This window comes from Perognathus longimembris, chromosome 16 (assembly GCF_023159225.1).
Source record: "Perognathus longimembris pacificus isolate PPM17 chromosome 16, ASM2315922v1, whole genome shotgun sequence".
NCBI lineage: Eukaryota > Metazoa > Chordata > Mammalia > Rodentia > Heteromyidae > Perognathus > Perognathus longimembris.
This window is the reverse complement of record NC_063176.1, coordinates 13141760-13159671: the sequence shown is the minus strand read 5'-3', so window position 1 is coordinate 13159671 and position 17912 is coordinate 13141760.

Here is a 17912-nt window from a genome sequence, read left to right as displayed (position 1 = left end):
AAAATGCTCAAAGAAACAACTGCCCCCTTAATAAATGGGTAAAGACTTAAAGAGAGACTTCTCTGAAGAGGACATGAGAATGGCCAAGAGGCACATGAAGTGCTCAGCATCCCTGGCCATAAAAGAAATGCAAATCAAAACAACATTGAGATTCCACCTCACCCCAGTAAGACGGCCATTATCAAGAAAACTAATAACAGTTGCTGACAGGGATGTGGCCAAAAGGGAACACTACTATGCTGTTGGTGGGAGTGTAAACTTGCTCAACCACTTTGGAAAGCAGTGTGGCGATTCCTCACAGAACTCCCCTATGACCCAGCAATTTCGTTTTGGGGCATTTACCCAAAGGATTACAAGCAAGATCACACTAAAGCTACCAGCACAACTATGTTCATCACAGCACAATTCACCATTGCTAAAATACAGAACTGACCCAGATGATCCTCAGTAGATGAATGGATCAAGAAATAGGAAAACTGGGTTACCACATATTGTATAATGTATTTTGAAAATTTTTGTCATCAAGTACACTAAAGACATATTTTCATGTCCATCAATATATTTCTGCTGGATCGCTTTTAATACGGCATAGCGATTTGGTCCTTCCCCCCATATTTGATTTTGGTTTAGCCATTTATTTTGGTTAAAATGCCTGTAGAGACACCATTTTCCGTGGGCTTTATCCCCGCCCACTTAGATCATCTCAGAACTCAGTCTTTCCTTACCTGCTCTCCATGCTCTGTCTTTACCCTTATTATCATTACTGGCAGCGATGAGCATGTAGATATCATGGTACCTTTCTGATTCACCTTTGTAGTTTCTCCTCACTGATTTAAACAGGCAATGTGCTACTTTATTTTTTTTAACAAAATAGATACACAAGAAGTATTTTTGAATGAATTAAAATCACCTAAATTCTAAAGGCTTTATTTGATGTATTTTATTTCATATCAAAAGAAGTAGCTTTGAGAAAGAAAGAGAAAACCAAGGATATTACAGTTCAAAACAATTTCATGGTGTAATCATCTTTTCATACTACCTCACATCAATTAATAAAGCATAGGGAACTTAGGAAGTATAACAAACTTTGATTTATTAGCTTTATTATTTTCTACTTATTTATTATCAGTTGTACAGAGGGTTTCAATTCAACGTGTCAGTTTCTGAGTATGCTGATGTTACCCATCTTCTTCATCTGACCCAACCCCACCCTAGGACAAACATCTTAACCCTCATTAGTTATCACATAAGGAACACTGAGCTTGCCATATACTCTTCAGTTCAAAGAACATTCTATGATTAGCACTTTTTAAAACAGAGAAATTAAATTACTCACCTATTTTATTTGCTCTTGAGTCTCAATGAGTACATTAGTAAAAATAAATTCTATTGCTTCCTTTATCTGAAACAATGTGAAAACTAAACATCCAAGGAAAATATATCCCCAAATATAGAATATAATTTCTCCACATAGTAAAACCAATATTCCAAAAAAATCTTGAAATTAAAAATACCAAATCTCTTAAGGCCATGATGAATTATACATTGTATATATGAATTTTTAAAACACACACACACAGTAGCCTGGGGCTATATATATTAACCACCAAAAAAAGTGAGTCTTGGATATTAAATTTAGCTTCTAAATCTTTTGATGTGCTGATAATACATGCTTCTGTGTTTCTAAAACTTCACATTTTAATGAGTAGGACAAAATATGGCACTGAAAAAATTGTAGTCTACTTTCTTAAAATTTTAAGTAGTATAATAAATCCAGAAAAAAAATCTTTTCCTACTATATTTGCATTATTGAATGCCAAAATCCCTAATACACACAAATATCACTCAATGCAATGTGAGGCTTAGAGCCATTGCCATTGTTTAAAAATTATTCATATGCCCAGTATAATAACACTTATTGAACTTTTATTCTTAAGAATTAGGATTTAAGAATCAGAAATTTGTCTTAAGAATTAGGTCATTTCCAAGGGAGAACCACTAATCTTTAATAAGTAGGGGGAAATGCTATCAGATAAGTTGGTTAACATATGAGATTTCTGGTTGTTTTGCCTTTAGTTTTTAGTATGTAAACATAATCACTCATTTAATTCATTTGTGAAAATATATTTTCAAATTGTCCACCTGAGGGCAGTGTAGGCCTAATTCTGAGGGCAAAACTTTCAAAATAGAAACTTGTTTTTAAATCTTTAGTCTCTTTTTCCTTCCTTCTTTCTCTTCTGCCCTCCCTCTTTCTCTTTCTCTTCCTTTTCCTTTTCTCCCTCTTCCTCCTCCTCTTGTCCCTCCTCTCTCTCTCTCTCTCTCTCTCTCTCTCTCTCTCTCTCTCTCTCTTTCTCTCTCTCTCTCTCTTCCTCTGAATCAACATGCCATGATCATTCTTTTTCATTCTATTTACAGATGTTTACAACTACATTAGGGGGAAAACGTAAATGTCTTACAGTTCAAAAGTTATCAATGTAAGTTAGAGTTTTCATTACATCTTTACTTACTTTATTGTTTGGATTTTATCATTTAAGTTCCTAGAAGTTAGAGATAAGTTCACAAAATAAGCTCATTTTTAGAGTTATCTGAACAGAAAGAGTGTGTTCTTACCCCAGAATAATCAGGATATAATGGGCTTCTCATCGCTCAGGCCATCAACATGGGCGAGTATTGCTGGGAAAATGTTGAGCTAGAAACCACATTCTTCTCCCACCCCGTGACAAAGACATCAGCACTAAATCACTAAGGGGGATTAAATTCAGGTTTCTCTAAAATCTAGTAATAATTCTTTGGCTTAATTGGCTTTTGAGGTCACGAAGACCTGGGACTCTTTGCCCTGTCATTTTTTAAAACCTCTTTGCAAAGAAGAGGCTGCGATGTTTCCCAGTGGCCTCATTAACTCAATCCCATGCTGCAATTCAAGGACTATGGAATCTTGGGGATTTTACTAACCTGGCTGAATGGATGGCAGGAGGCATGTCCTCAGTCCCCTTTCTGGGCACAGAAGAGTGTTTGATAGCGAGTGCTTGAAATCAATGGGTAGCAGATAGCCCTGAATAGTGTTTATTTCAACTTTGAACACCAAGTGGAAAATTACCAAGATGTAAGTCCCACTAACAGAGAAAAATTGGATTTGTCAATGCTCAAGTCCTAAGCTGACATTTCCCAGAATTCCTTCACTTACATACTAAGAGTCATGTAGGACCCTTTGCTTTCTCCCCAACACCAGGAGTTTCTCTTTGATGATCTCATAGCTGATACTGTCATTTGAGCTACATACACATTAGGTTAGCAACAAAGCCATTGACTTTAATGTGATAATGTGACATATTTCTTTCATGAGTTAAGAACAGAAAATCTCATGATGTATTTTTGTACATCTATGAGTGTTGAATGGGGGAAAGTGCAGAATGTGAGGTGATTTGGTATGGCCAGTGCAAAAATTCAAAATGCCTAATCATATAGAATTTACTTTACCTCCTCCTTTATGAGGTTCAGCTCTCTGCCTGAAAAAAAAATGTTTCAAGATCAAAAGGAGAAATCAAATCAAAAGAAGAAACCAAGAAAAGACAGTGTGCTTTTCCTCAGGCCTTGTGTAGTTTCTCTGAGTTCCATAGCCCCACCTGTCTGGCTGAATTCATTCAAACAAGCTTTCCACCAAAGGCTCAGCACGATCCACAATGACCCAAATAGCTCATTAGGGAATTGCTCGCCAGTGAGACAGAGAAGCTCATCCACAAAAAGTGCTTTGCACATTGGTTAACATGCGAAACTCCAAATACTAAATATTAGTGGCTCACACCTGTAATCCTAGCTACTCAACAGGATGAGATCTGAGGATCAAGGAGCAAATCCAACCCAGACAGAAAAGTTTGTAAGACTTTTTTTTTTTCTAGTCCTAGGGCTTGAACTCAGGGCCTGGACACTGTCCCTGAGCTTCTTTGTACTCAAGGCTAGTGCTCTACCACTTGAGCCACAGGGCCACTTCTGGCATTTTCTGAGTAGTTTTTGTTGGAGATAAGAGTCTCATGGACTTTCCTATCTGAGCTGGTTTACAATCCTCAGCTATCAGCCTCCTGAATAGTTAAAGGCGCGAGCAACAAGTGCCCAGCTTATGAGACTCCTGTCTCTGGTGAACCAGCAAAAGGCCAGAAATGCAGGTGTGGCTCAAATGGTAGAGTACCAACCTTGAGCAAAAAGTCAAGAACAGAAGGCCCTATCTGGGAGTTTTCATGTTTCCTATGGTATCTGTAATTTAATATTAGGTTTCTGTCTATGTTAAAATAAATAATGACAGAACTATAACAAAATATAAACAAAAACAGCACTCAATCTCTTCCAATCTCTAAAACTCTCTCTCTCTCTCTCTCTCTCTCACACACACACACACACACACACACACACACACACACACACATCTGGAGATAGTCTCTAGTATTCTGTTAACCAAAATAGAAGCAGAATGTTTTGAAGTTTTGATGGTTGTTACCATAACGTTCTGCAAAGAGTTGCAACGAAATTTTACTGAGTGATGACAGGGTCTCCCTCCACACACTTCCCAAATTAGCTCCCCATGTGACACGAGTGAAATGGCGTGTGCGCGTGCAGGTACGGCTGGGTGGCCCCTTGTGAGCAGCCAAGACTCACTCTGTAGCCATCAGCGCTTCAGTTTCCTTTCTTTGTAACTTCCTATTTCATTCCTTAACATTTTTTCTAGGAAGTTTAGAACGTTAAACACATAACTTGTCACATTTCTTTGTATACTACAAATAATTCCTTCCTTTACCATTAGTGTAATTTTTATAAACATATTTTGCAGCTTAAAACCAGGATGTCCAAATATCTATTGATTGACGATGTGAAATTTTAAACTTAACTTACAAACAACTGTCATAATTAGGATATTGGTTCTTTCTATTAAACTATATTTAATACCTTTACATATTTTGTTACATATTTTATTTCTTCAGAAAGAGATAAGCCCCTCCCCCAGCCCAGCCCAAGATGAACAAGGCTGGGGAGAATACATGTAATTCAGGACTCCTCGTCCAATTATCGTTCTCTCTTCTTCTGGCTTTGCTCAGCAGCCTGCTTCTCTGGACCAAGTAAGTCTAAAGCTGATGAAAGCAAGACACATTCATGCCTTTCCATCCTCTTCTGTGGCTTTCCTACCCCATCTCTCATTCTTCCTAGCCAAGCATTGTTGGTTAGAGCTATGTAGAAAACAATAGGAGGGGCTGGGAATATGGCCTAGTGGCAAGAGTGCTTGCCTCGTATACATGAAACCCTGGGTTCGATTCCCCAGCACCACAACTACAGAAAAGATCAGAAGTGGCGCTGTGGCTCAAGTGGCAGAGTGCTAGCCTTGAGCAAAAAAAAGGGACAGTGCTCAGGCCCTGAGTCCAAGACCCAGGACTGGCAAAAAAAAAAAAAAGAAAAGAAAACAATAGGAGGGGTCCCTCATAGAGAAGGAAGACTTTGAAATCACAACTCTGAATCTTCCACTCAAAGGAGAATTCGCTACAATTGTAAAAGGCTTATAAATGCCTGATATAAATAAATAGCCTCGGCATTTGTGATTAGGTACTGCAAGGAGCTTGTCCCTCATTTCCTCATCGGACCCGGTTTCCTCCATTGTAGCTTGAGCCTAAAAGGTAGACGAGGTTAAAAAGAACTAGAGGTCTTCATGTAACATGTCCACCAGCTCTGGAGTTGCACTACATAAAGTTGAGTGAAAGAAGACAGTTCAGCCCTTTTCTTCAAGGGCTAACTGCAGGGTCCCCAGCATTTGTGCTGTTAAAGGTATTGGCAATACTCATCAGCACTGGCACGTCTGCATGGCTTACTTAGCACAGCCAATCTATTAGCTAGATCCAGTGACTTAAAGAGGAAATACGCAGCTTCGGGTGAAGAAATGTGGCTGCATTTATATAAATATGGAAGAGTAAGTGACATGATGTTAAGATGTGACTCAGTTTGGAGTTGGTGGCTTCTCTCTATGTCTGTCTCTCTTTCTCTGTCTTTCTCTCTCACACCCTCTCTCTCTTCCCATCTCCATCCTCTGCACTCTGCTCTTCCACCTGATTTTATGTGGCTCATTTGTTTCTAGTAGTTCTCTTTGTTTTCATTCTCCCTGCTGATCTAGCTCCACATGGTGGTAGAACATCCCAAGTAGCTCAAACTACCTATTGCTCTAACTCCACATCACGTGTGAAAATCACCTTGTCCACCAGGGAGAAGATTAAAGTCCCAGAGGTGCCCATTTGCCCCTCATTGGCCCAGTCTCTGGGCAGAGTGGATGTAGCACTGTGAGTGGACTTGGGTCATGTGCTGACTCGGTGTGAGGAAGCTGGAACCCATAACTGTCACCTACATGAGCAGCATGATTAAAGAAAGGGGAAGACCACTTCACGAAGAAAGACAGAACGTGCACCAAAACACACCCGGCATTATCCTCCACAGCTGACTTTCACAACTGTAAGAAGAGATGAGGTAAGGAGAGAGACGAGGTAAGAAACTTCACTGTGGCTATAGCAATTTCAAACAATCCAACAACTAACTGCTGTGCCAGCAAACCAAGAATGGTAGGCAGGGGCTTTACATGGCATATTTCCCTGAGTGTGGTAGTGTGCTCATGGAATCACAGCTACTTGGGTGGCAGAGGTAAGAGGAACTCCAACTCAAGCCCCACTGATTACCTCACACAATACTGTCTCAAAACAAAACTGTTGAAGCCAGTCTAGGGGTTGCCGTTCAGTGATAGGGTGCTTACCTAGCATACGTAAGGCCTTGGCTTCCATCCCCAGTGCTACATTATATTGTGGTACCATGCCCTCACAAGGCTTAAATGGAAGAAGAAAAGGAAGATGCCGGAAATGTTATCATTCCGTTTCACCTAACTTTTACCACATTCTTTATTAGCACTAATTACTCAAACAAGGGTCTTGCATTTTGAAATGTCTAAATATGCACACAATGTACTTTGGTCAGAAGTTATCTCTCTCTCTCACTCTTCTTTATCCTTACTTTCCCCTCCCCAACCCATCTCAACATGCCTCATTGTTTCATTTCCATATATGTACATAAAATATTTTGACCACATTTACTTTATTTCACCCTCTCTGTCCACCCTCCTACCTCCCACTGATACCCACACCCCAGACAGGACCTGTTTTACAGTCCTGCCATTTTTTTTTAATGGTTAATTGTTACAAGGAGCTTCACCAAGGTATTTTACACATGCATACTCAGTACTTTCATCAGATGTCCTAAAATATGATGGGTTTTGTAAAAAGCTCCATATGGCATGGGCTTCTGGGAAGAATGGATATTATGCACCTGCTAGACATATTTTGTAGATGTCTATCAAGTGTATTTGATCTGTAGTGTCATTTAATTCTGAGGTTTCTTTGCTGACTCTTGTCTGGATGTTTATCGCTGAGATTAGGATATTCTTCTACTATTATCGTGTTAGGATCTATCCAGTAGTTTTTGCTTAATAGAGTTTGGTGTACTCATATTTGGTTTCTAGATGTTAAAAATTGCTATTTTTCCTTGAAATATTGTTCCCTTTATTAATATAAAGTGGCCTTCTTTGTCTCTTTCCACTGATTTTTGTTTGATGTCTGCTTTATCAGATGTGAATGTAGCTACTGCTTTCAGGGTCCATTAAATTGGAATACCATTTTACATGCTTTCAACTTTGCCATTGTTTGTTTTTGTCAGTAAAATAAGTGGTCAGGTCATGCTTTTAAATCAAACTCATTTCTCTATAACTTTTAGAGAATTTAAAGCATTACTATGCAATGTTATTATTAAAAGATACAGTAATTCTTGACATTTTGTTTTTGTGGCACTTTGTTCTTTCCTCCTCTTTAATTGCTTATCTGCTCAACTTGCGCGATTCATTTTCTCTCCTATATTAATGGTTATATTTACATTCCTCTTCTGTGTGAGGACTCCTTTGAGTATTTATTTTTTTGCTGCCATGGTTTATTGTGCACAGATTGCTTTAGTTTTTGTTTGTCATGAATAGCTTTCATTTTCTCTTGGTTATGAATGATAGCTTTTCTGGGTAAATTAATTTAAATTGTCAGCTTTTTACTTTTGGCACTTGAAAGACATCTTTTTTATCTTTAAAATTTTTATTGTCAAAGTGAAGTACAGAGGGGTAACAGTTACATCCACTAGGTGGTAAGTACATTTCTTATCCAACGTTTTACTCCCTCCCTCATTTTTGTCCCCCCTCTTCCCAATGCCCCCAGTTGTACAGTTAGTTTACAGCATATTGTCTTGTAAGTATTGCTGTTGCATTGGTTCACCTGTTACCCTTTGTCTCTCCATTTTGATGTTCCCCTTCCCTTCCCTTCTCTAATTCAGAGAGTTATATAAAATACCAAGGGTACCAGAATCAAATACAGTGACAATAGGGGCTAAATCAGGGAAGATGAACAGAAGAAAAAAGAAATAATTTCACATAGTGCGTTGAAAATAATAACATCAATGATAAACCATTGAAAGAAATCTTTGCTCCATTATCAAAAAAAATCCCTGAATTGCAATGGTTTCTTTCAAAAATGTCTACATCCTGCTTAGAGTACATGTGTGTTCAAGTTTGCTTGTGGCTTCATTCCACATACACCTCACTGTAGGAACAAGGCTAAATGAGCAGCTTCTACCTGGAAGATTCTACTCTGGTGGTAGAAGGGAAATCTTGAAGGGAGACCACACAGCAATACTTGAAACCTCAGTCGCCCACTCTAGCTTCCTCTCTCGTCACCTTTACTGGCCAATGCGCATGTGGTGGCCAATCCTGACATGAGTGGGTAGAAGTATACATGCTCTTCAGGGATAAGCGCATAGAAAGAAGAAAGAAGCAGCAATTATTTTGCCAATAATACCATCACTGACAACTAAAATGACAAAGGATATTTTCTATTTCTGAGCAAATGTGAGCTGTCCTCAGGGAATCCTAGGAACAATTGGTCAGTGAATTTTCAGGGAAGTTTAGGACTAGCATTTGTCTGAAATATCATCCATCTGACTCAAATCAATGCTATTTGTGTGCTTGGTCTAAGGAATTAGTCAATATGTTTAGCTATTAATATGAAGACTGAAGACTTTATATTTCCCCTATGTCACTAAAGAATGATTTGTTCTTTGACTCACATAAATGGGTAACTTTTGAGAATGAGGTTATTACTTTGACAATTTGTATTGGGCCAACTAGTAATACTTAGCAAATCGGAAGCAATGTTGCATTCCTTGAATACTACAATTGCTACTCATTTTAATTCTCTCTCTCTCTCTCTTTCTCTCTCTCTCTCTGTGTGTGTGTGTGTGTGTGTGTGTGTGTGTGTGTGTGTTGGTCCTGAGGCTTGAACTCAGGACAAGGTGCTACCCTTGAGCTTTTTGTTCAAGGCTAGCCTTCTACCACGTGAGCCACCGCTGCAGTTCTGGGTTTTTTGGTGCATAATTAGAGATAAATCTCATGGACTTTCCTGCCCAGTCTAGCTTCGAATTGTAATCCTCATGTCTCATCTTCCATTACAGGTGGAAGCCACCCACCAGTGCTTAGCTAACAATTTTTATATTGTAATTTATTTCTAAGTTTATTTTTAAGTGAGCTATTCTGTACTATAAACGTACAATTTTCTGAGGCTTGGCCTAATACAATTAAAATCCCAGCCAGGGCTCAAGGTAGCAGAATGTACTAACATTGAGGTATCCAGGACTCCTCCATGACAATCACCTCTGGCTCTGCCTGTCCTGCAGAAATACTATGTCTCCTATCCTGCAGGGATAAAGATCAACCCTGTGACTTGCTTTCACCAATGAAATTGAATGGAGCTTCAGTCGTAGCAGAAGCTGGAAGATACATAATGGACACCACTATGTCTCTTTCCCAACACCAGTGAGACAGTAAGGCTCCTAGGGAAAACACTGGTTTAGCTTTAGCTCTCAAATTAAAAGGACATAGATCCTATCCATGTTATCTCAAAGGCATCAGTAACATGAGCAGAACCGATCACTGTTTAAAGTAACAATGATTTGTATTTTGTGTCTAACAAAAGCTGATAGGTCCTGGATATAGTGGCTCAGGCCTGTACTCCTAACTACTTGGGAGGTGGAGATTAAGAAGATGATGATAGACCAACCTGGACGAACTGTTCAGGACACTCCATCGAGACCAATAGCTGGGAATGGTGTTCTACATCTACCCTCCCAGCTATGGGGGAAGAGCAAAAGGAGGGTAGCCAGGCCAGGACAAAAATGCAAGGCCTTACTATCCTCAAAATAATTTGTATTTTATGGTGCTCTCTGACATGGGATATGTTCACATCAAATGAAGCATGTTTAGGAATAAGATTGTTATTTTTATTGAATTATGAAAGCATTTCAGCTCGTTTTGTTACATTGGAGTACAGGAAGGTAAGTTATAGAGGCAAACATTTTTAAAAGTTTAAGACGTTTAATATGTAATGCCAGATTGATTGATGGATAAATCTTGCCAATATATGCACACCCACAGCACGAGTTTCACCGTGTACTCACCAGAATTGTACCTGACCATTGTTTCAATCCTTCCAGTTGAATAAGCAAAATTCGCCTCATTTGTGAAAATTCCACTTTCTTTCTGGTACTGGGTGTTGAACTCAGGGGCTCACACTTGCTAGTGAGTTGTTCTGCCACTTGCACCACCGCCAGCCCATGTTTGCAGTAGCTATTTTCAAGACAGGATCTTGATATTGGTGCCCAGGTCAGGCTGCCACAGAGTATGAAGGTGTGCTACCATTGTGCTCCCCCCCACCCCCCGTTGCTGGGACCCCAGGCACGTGCCACTGCACTACCGCTTGACAGGAAGTCTTGCAAGCTTTTATGCCCAGGCCGGTCTCCACCTCCCAAGTCGCTAGGGTTACACGCTTGACCTGTTGAACAGCTGAAATTTTTATTCTAGTGCACTTATACAGTGTCTTCTGTTTATTAATTGTTTGCCTTCATATGCTTCATGTTACCATAATTTGGTCCATAAACATGTTTACTCAAGGGTCCTACCAAGAGCTGTTCAGAATATGTCTTATGTGTTAGCTTGCACTGTCAATAGAACTTCATGCAAAGCTGGAAATGTTCTACATCTATTCAGCCAGTATGCTAGCTAGCCACAGGCTACTATCAAGTACTAGCAATGTGGTCAGTATAATTTATTTTATTTTAATTAATATACATTACCACAGATAGGTGGTAATTAAATTGATAACACCATTCTAATAAATTAACTCAGTTTGGGAAATGATTCAACCCAGGCTTCAACGGTGAGCAAGGGGCTGCCTGGGAATGATAGCATACGCCTGTAAACCTAGCACTCTGATGGATAGAAGTAAGAGAATTGTCAGTTCAAGGCCATTCTGAGCTATATGGTGAGTTCTAAGTAGCCTGGGCTACATAGAGAAATCCTATCTTAAAATAAATAAAATATCTGCAATAGATTATCACATAGGAAATACACTGAAACTCGGTGAATGTGGATTTGTAATATTTTACTTTTAAGATATTTGTTTTGCTACTGTCTATAATCATTATAAGCTTTTTTGTTGTTTTGTTTTGTTTTTACCAGGCCTGGGGCTTTGACTCAGGGCCTGAGCTCAGCAGATTCCTAAAAATAAAACTCTATTAAAAATAATCAAGGAAATTTAGTTTGGGAATGATATGATCCAGGATTCTTTATGCTCATTAATATTTTTAAACTTACAATTGTGTTAATATGGAATTAAATCTTAGTTCCCCTGGAGAACAACAGCTATTAGTCCAAATATACCTTTATAAGTGATATCTCATAAATACCATTCTTTTGATTCTAGTAGGAATTTTAGAAATTGACTGGTTCTTCATTGCTTGTATCTTATTTTATTGTTTAAATATAAAAATTAAATCTTTTGAATTTTGTTATATTTACTTTTACCATCACTTTCTATTTATGACAGATAACACTAGTTTTCCATTTATAATCAGATAAAATGAGTTTATTTATAAGTTATTATACTTATATTTTAAAGTGATTTGAATAGGTGGCAGTGATTATGTTACCTGGCAGATTCTGTAGGTTTTGTGTTTGGAATCCTTGCTATAAAGCATATGCATGAAACCAAAAGCAGTATTTCAATAACAACAAATTACAATATCCTTTTGCTATTCCTTTGGCTTGAGTTCCTTTTGCTTTATGTGCTCATCAGCAATCAAGTCATAAAGAAGAAAGGTTCATGGTGGTTCAGTTTGGAGGTTCCAGTCCATGATTGCTTGGCCTGTGGTTTTGAGGCCTGTGACACACTGCTATCTTGGTGGGAGTTTATGGAGGAAGAGCTGCTGAGCTCACTGCAACTCAGAAGCAGAGTGATAAAGAGCCTGGGTTCCAATATTCAAGGGAACACCTCCCAGCAGCCCAGCTTCCCTTACTAGGCCCCAACAGGGCCACAAGCTGAAGACCAAGCCTTTAGGTACCACATTTCTTGTATCCATTCATCTGTAGTGGGGTATCTGGGATGTTTCCATATTTTGGCTATTGTGAATTGTGCAGCAATAAACATGGAAGTGCAGATGTCTTTTTGATATCCTGAGACCTGTTTTTCAGGATAAATGCCTAGGAGTGGTATGGCTGGGTCATAGGGTAGGTCTATGCTGAGCTTTCTGAGGAACCTCCATACTGTTCTCCAAAGTGGTTGTACTAATTTGCACTCCACCAACAGTGGAGAAGGGTTCCTCTTTCCCCGCACCCCCTCCAGCATTTGTTGTTACCTGAGTTCAGAGTATAGGCCATTCTCACTGGAGTGAGGTGGTATCTCAGGGTTGTTTTTATTTGCATTTCCTTTACTGCCAGGGATGTTGAACATTTCCTCATATATTTCTTTGCCATTTTTATCTCTTCTCTTGTGAAGTCTCTCTTTAGCTCCTTTGCCCATTTAATAATTGGTTTACTGGGTTTGGAGGGGGTTAGTTTTTTGAGTTCTCTGTAGATGACTGATATTAGGCCTTTGTCTGTTGCTGTGCTGGTGAAGATCCTTTCCCATATGGTTGGCTGTCTTTCTAGTTTGATGGCGATAAGACCGAGCCTTTAATACACAGGCCGTTAGGAGACACTTACCCAACCATAACAGCATAATGCACTTCAGCATTGAAGGACAGAAACTAATAAATTTCTTATGAAAAGTCTCTTCAGGCAGTAAAAAAAAAAGACTCATTATCTTTCTGATTATGCTTAATTCTTTCCATGTGGTGCTTACCTCATAGTACAGACCCCTTGCATGCAAAGATAACTGCTATTTAAATAAAAAATGTTTTGGTACAGGGACTTCTTTTACTATATTAGCCTTTTATCACCAAGATATAAACCAATATTTGAGAAGCCATCATTGACTTTTAAAATACAAATGCATTATTTTAGCATTATTGTTTTGTCTGTAACTTGAGCAAAGTTAGATACATATTTGAAATGTGTTTTTTGTTCGTTTGTTTTGGGTTGTGTGTTTTTTGGTGCCAGCCCTAAGGCTTGGGTGCGGTCTCTGAGCTACTTTTTGCTTAGGGCTAGTGCACTACCACTACCACAGGTCCACTTCTGGCTCTTCAGGCTTTTGTGGTAGTTTAGTAGTTTAGTAGAGCTAAGAGTCTCACGAACTTTCGTGCTCAGGCTGACTTCACGATCCTCAGATATCAACCTCTTGAATAGGTAGAATTACAAGCATGAACCACTAGTACTTGGCTTGAAATACGTGTGTGTGTGTGTGTGTGTGTGTGTGTGTGCCAATACTAGGGCTTGAACTCATGGCCTCATGCTCTCGCTCAGCTTTCTTGTTCATGGTAGATGCTCTACTTCCAGTGTGGCATTTTGCTGCTTAATTGGAGACAGAGTTTCCCAGAATCCAGGTCTCAGCTTCTTTAAGTGGCTAGGATTACAGATGTGAGCCATTGGTCCCCAGTTGAAATACATCACTCTGTTATAAGTTACATATGTAGAAACTAATGAGAAGCTAAGTCAATGTCATTCATGCCATTCTATGGCCTTTTGACACAAGGTCAGCAATGTTAGACGACATTTCCCTAGATTGTATATTCTTTTCTTATTTCTGCCAAATATCCTTCATGCCAATAGTTCCAAACACTATGTTTCTTTTCATTTTTGCTCCTGATCCTGATAGCTGAAGCCAATGGCTGAACCACAATGTATGTTAAAACCAGCAGTTGAAAATCTTTGAGGTAGAGCATTTTGTTCTTGAAAGGTAAATGCAGCTTTCATTGCAGACATCAGTTATTCATAATCATCAATCTTCCATGTGTAGAAGTGCAGAGGAAAGAGAGCATGTTCTTTATTCCAGGCTCGCGCTGCCTGTCTGATGTAGTTCCGTTGCCCCCATCTGTAATTACTGACCTAAAATATGGGTGCCTTTGGCTACAATGAAGGCCAGAAGGCACGTGCAGATTTATGGCTCACTAAAGGATACACATAAAGTACAGATAAATCTTAATTTAATTTATTAAGTTTAAAATAAATTTTACCTTTTAAAATTATGCACCATGTATAAATATTTCAGCTAATTTTAGAAGTAGAGATGTGGGGTGGGTAGCTGTAAAGAAGTACTGTGCTGTTGGTTTCCAGTCAGGAGCAAAGGACCACACACATTGACTGTGTTCCTAGCACTACACTGATAGATCCTAGCTGACGCTGCTCTGCTCAGTGTATATCCAATGGATCTCAGTCTGACCGGGCTGTGCTGGACACTACTGCATCTCAAACCCTTGAGCTTTCAGTCTAGTGAAGATGTTGTCACTATGTACAATAGAGAACTAGTTGATTAACTATGTGATGTTATCTATGTTTAATAAATTTTAACATTTAAAAAAAATATTCCCTGTGTAGTTCCTTATACTTCTTTATACAAATAGAATACTTCCTTATACAAGTAGAAGTCTATTTCTACAAAACTATGTCTTAATAAGCTAAAATTCACCAGAATGCTCATGCTCATTTAACCAAAATATATGCTTGTAGGCTGATATTTAAAAATCATTAGACTAGCTTGTGGCAGGAAGGATGGCAAATTTATTTTAAAAAATTATATTAAAAAAGTGGTAGAGCACTAGCCTTGAGTTCAAGCCAAAGAAAGAAAGAAAGAAAGAAAGAAAGAAAGAAAGAAAGAAGAAAGAAAGAAAGAGAGAGAGAGAGAGAGAAGGAGAGAAGGAGAGAAGGAGAGAAGGAGAGGAGAGAAGGAGAGAAGGAGAGAAGGAGAGAAGGAGAGAAAGAGAGAAAGAGAGAGGAAGGAAGGAAGGAAGGAAAGTAGTTAAAGATAGATTTAGACACTGACAGAATTTATTCAGATTTCCATGTACCAAGAAGTGGATGATGAAATACATGTCCTGAACCATCAAACACAACATCCAACATCCAACAACTGACAGATATCAACTAACAAGATATCAAGTTGTTGCCTACATCCAATTGTGTTTAGACAATAAATATGAACACAAACAATGAAAAAAAATAAATAAAAATCATTCTCCTCTTAAATTTTTTTTTTTTTTTTTTTTTTTTTTGGCCAGTCCTGGGCCTTGGACTCAGGGCCTGAGCACTGTCCCTGGCTTCTTCCCGCTCAAGGCTAGCACTCTGCCACTTGAGCCACAGCGCCTCTTCTGGCCGTTTTCTGTATATGTGGTGCTGGGGAATCGAACCTAGGGCCTCGGGTATCCGAGGCAGGCACTCTTGCCGCTAGGCTATATCCCCAGCCCCTCTTAAATTTTTAAGATTATAACTTGACCAAGCTATTCCGTTTGTGCAGAAAGTCTTACTGATAATAACCACTGCACTATGCTCAGAAGAATGGCAGAAAATGTATTCTGGTATGAAAAGAACTCATACCTCTTTTATTTTATTTGCACTAATTTTTTGCTTGCAAGAAGCAGGTGATATATCAGCATTTAGAGAGGCCAGAGGAGCTATCGGTACATAATGTGGGAGCACTTGCTCCAGTTGGAACACACTAAAAACAAGGAGCTGTGCTTCATTGTATTTGGTGTAGTCAAGTCATAGAATGAGTTGACTTTGGGGGAAAGCCTGAAGATAAGCAGTGGTCTTTTGAGAACAGATTACAGACAATCACCTGCTGAATATTTGCAAAGGAAATAAGCCTGAAAGAAGTTTTGTATTTAAAATTTTAATTCTTTCAGGAATATTCTTTTGAATGCTGTTGAATTTTTGGCTATTAGAATGATGCATATATTGCAAAACCAACTTCATTAAAATCATATTGCTTTAGTAATAGTGTTATAACTCTAAATGTCTGTCAGTGATAGCATGTGTAATTCCTGTATTATCTTATTTTAAACATTTTCATCAGTGGTTTTTATTGCCATAATTCTTATTTATTTTCTATGACCTGAGTGCTTGAAATATAAGGTAGTACTTGAGTAAAAAAAAAGAACATGGAATGATTCACTTTATTTTTCATCAACATTTTATCAGAGTAAGCAATAGCAACCAAAATATTGTTTCTGACCCATTTTATTTTTTCATGGTGTGACTACTGTCCTAAAAGCTTTGATATGTTCAATTGATGTTATCATCTATAATTTTTAAGTTGACTACAAATTATTGATTCAATCAAAATCCATAAAGTAACATGAAAACAAGACTTAAACTAGCTCTTTTTCCTTAAACTAATTCGTACCCTTTGATTCCAAAACATTAAGAGATTTAGGTGGAATGTTTCTGTAATTAACAAATTACCAAGCATAGTGGCTCAAGCCTGTAACCCTACCTATTAGGGAGGTTTAAGTCTGAGCTATGAGAGAAAAGAATCTGTGAGACTCAGGTGTCCAATTAACTATGAAACAACCAAAACTGGAGGAATGTCTCAGGTGGTAGAGCACTGGGCTTGAGCAAAAACAGAAAGCCAATTAAACTCCCTGAAATCAAGCCTCAATACCAGGACCATCAAAAGAAATAACAAATTATTCCAAAATGCAGGAGAAGACTAAAATTATTAGCAAACAAGCTTAATAATCATGCCACTCACACTATTTGCTACTGTAAGCACAAAACAGGAGACAGAAGAACAATAGGAGATAAAGACAGCTTTGAGAATTAACAGGTGATAGGAGACCAAGCTCCTTCAGAGGAAGCAGAGAGAGACTTCGACTCGGAACATGGGGCTACCTCAAACTTCATGCAAAAGAAACTGATTGTGCGTTATTTAACAATTCTAACATCATCGATTAGCCTTTATTGTCAAGTCTTCCCACCAAATAAAATTATTTTTCATACATATTCACTGCATGAAACTTTCATACTGGGCCAGGAATTCAAAAATGTTAAAAATTTCATATTGAAACCCACCAAAATATTTTAAACCATGGTTTTAATCCAAGTATGCATTAGTTACAATGATAGAAGTACAGTAGATAGAAGGACTCCTCCCTGCAAAGGAAAGAAGTGTCCAGCTGGAAAACCAAGAAGTCCAGCTATGCGGGGGGGGGGGGGGGGGAGTTGATCAGAACACCTCTACACCAAGACAAGTGCAGTCTTAAGCCACTGAGATGCCTTGGAGCTGTACTGACATCTGCAACCATCACATGGTCTACACTTAGAGTCAAAATTAGCCAAGATGCCATATACACTCTAAGTCCGACCAATAAAGAGTTAACTAAATTTGAAAATTCATTTAGGGGAAAATCTGAGATTTAACTTTGCCCCAAAGACTTATTTAAAAAATCAATTTGTTCTTTTTTATGTTTAAATGGATGTCAAGGATGCTACGAACCACATTAGCATAATTATGCTTTTCAAAAACTCCAAGGCCTTGGTCTCCTGTAGAAACACACTGATGAAAATAGGTGTGTGAGCAGCAAATATAAATGTCACAGGCAAATGT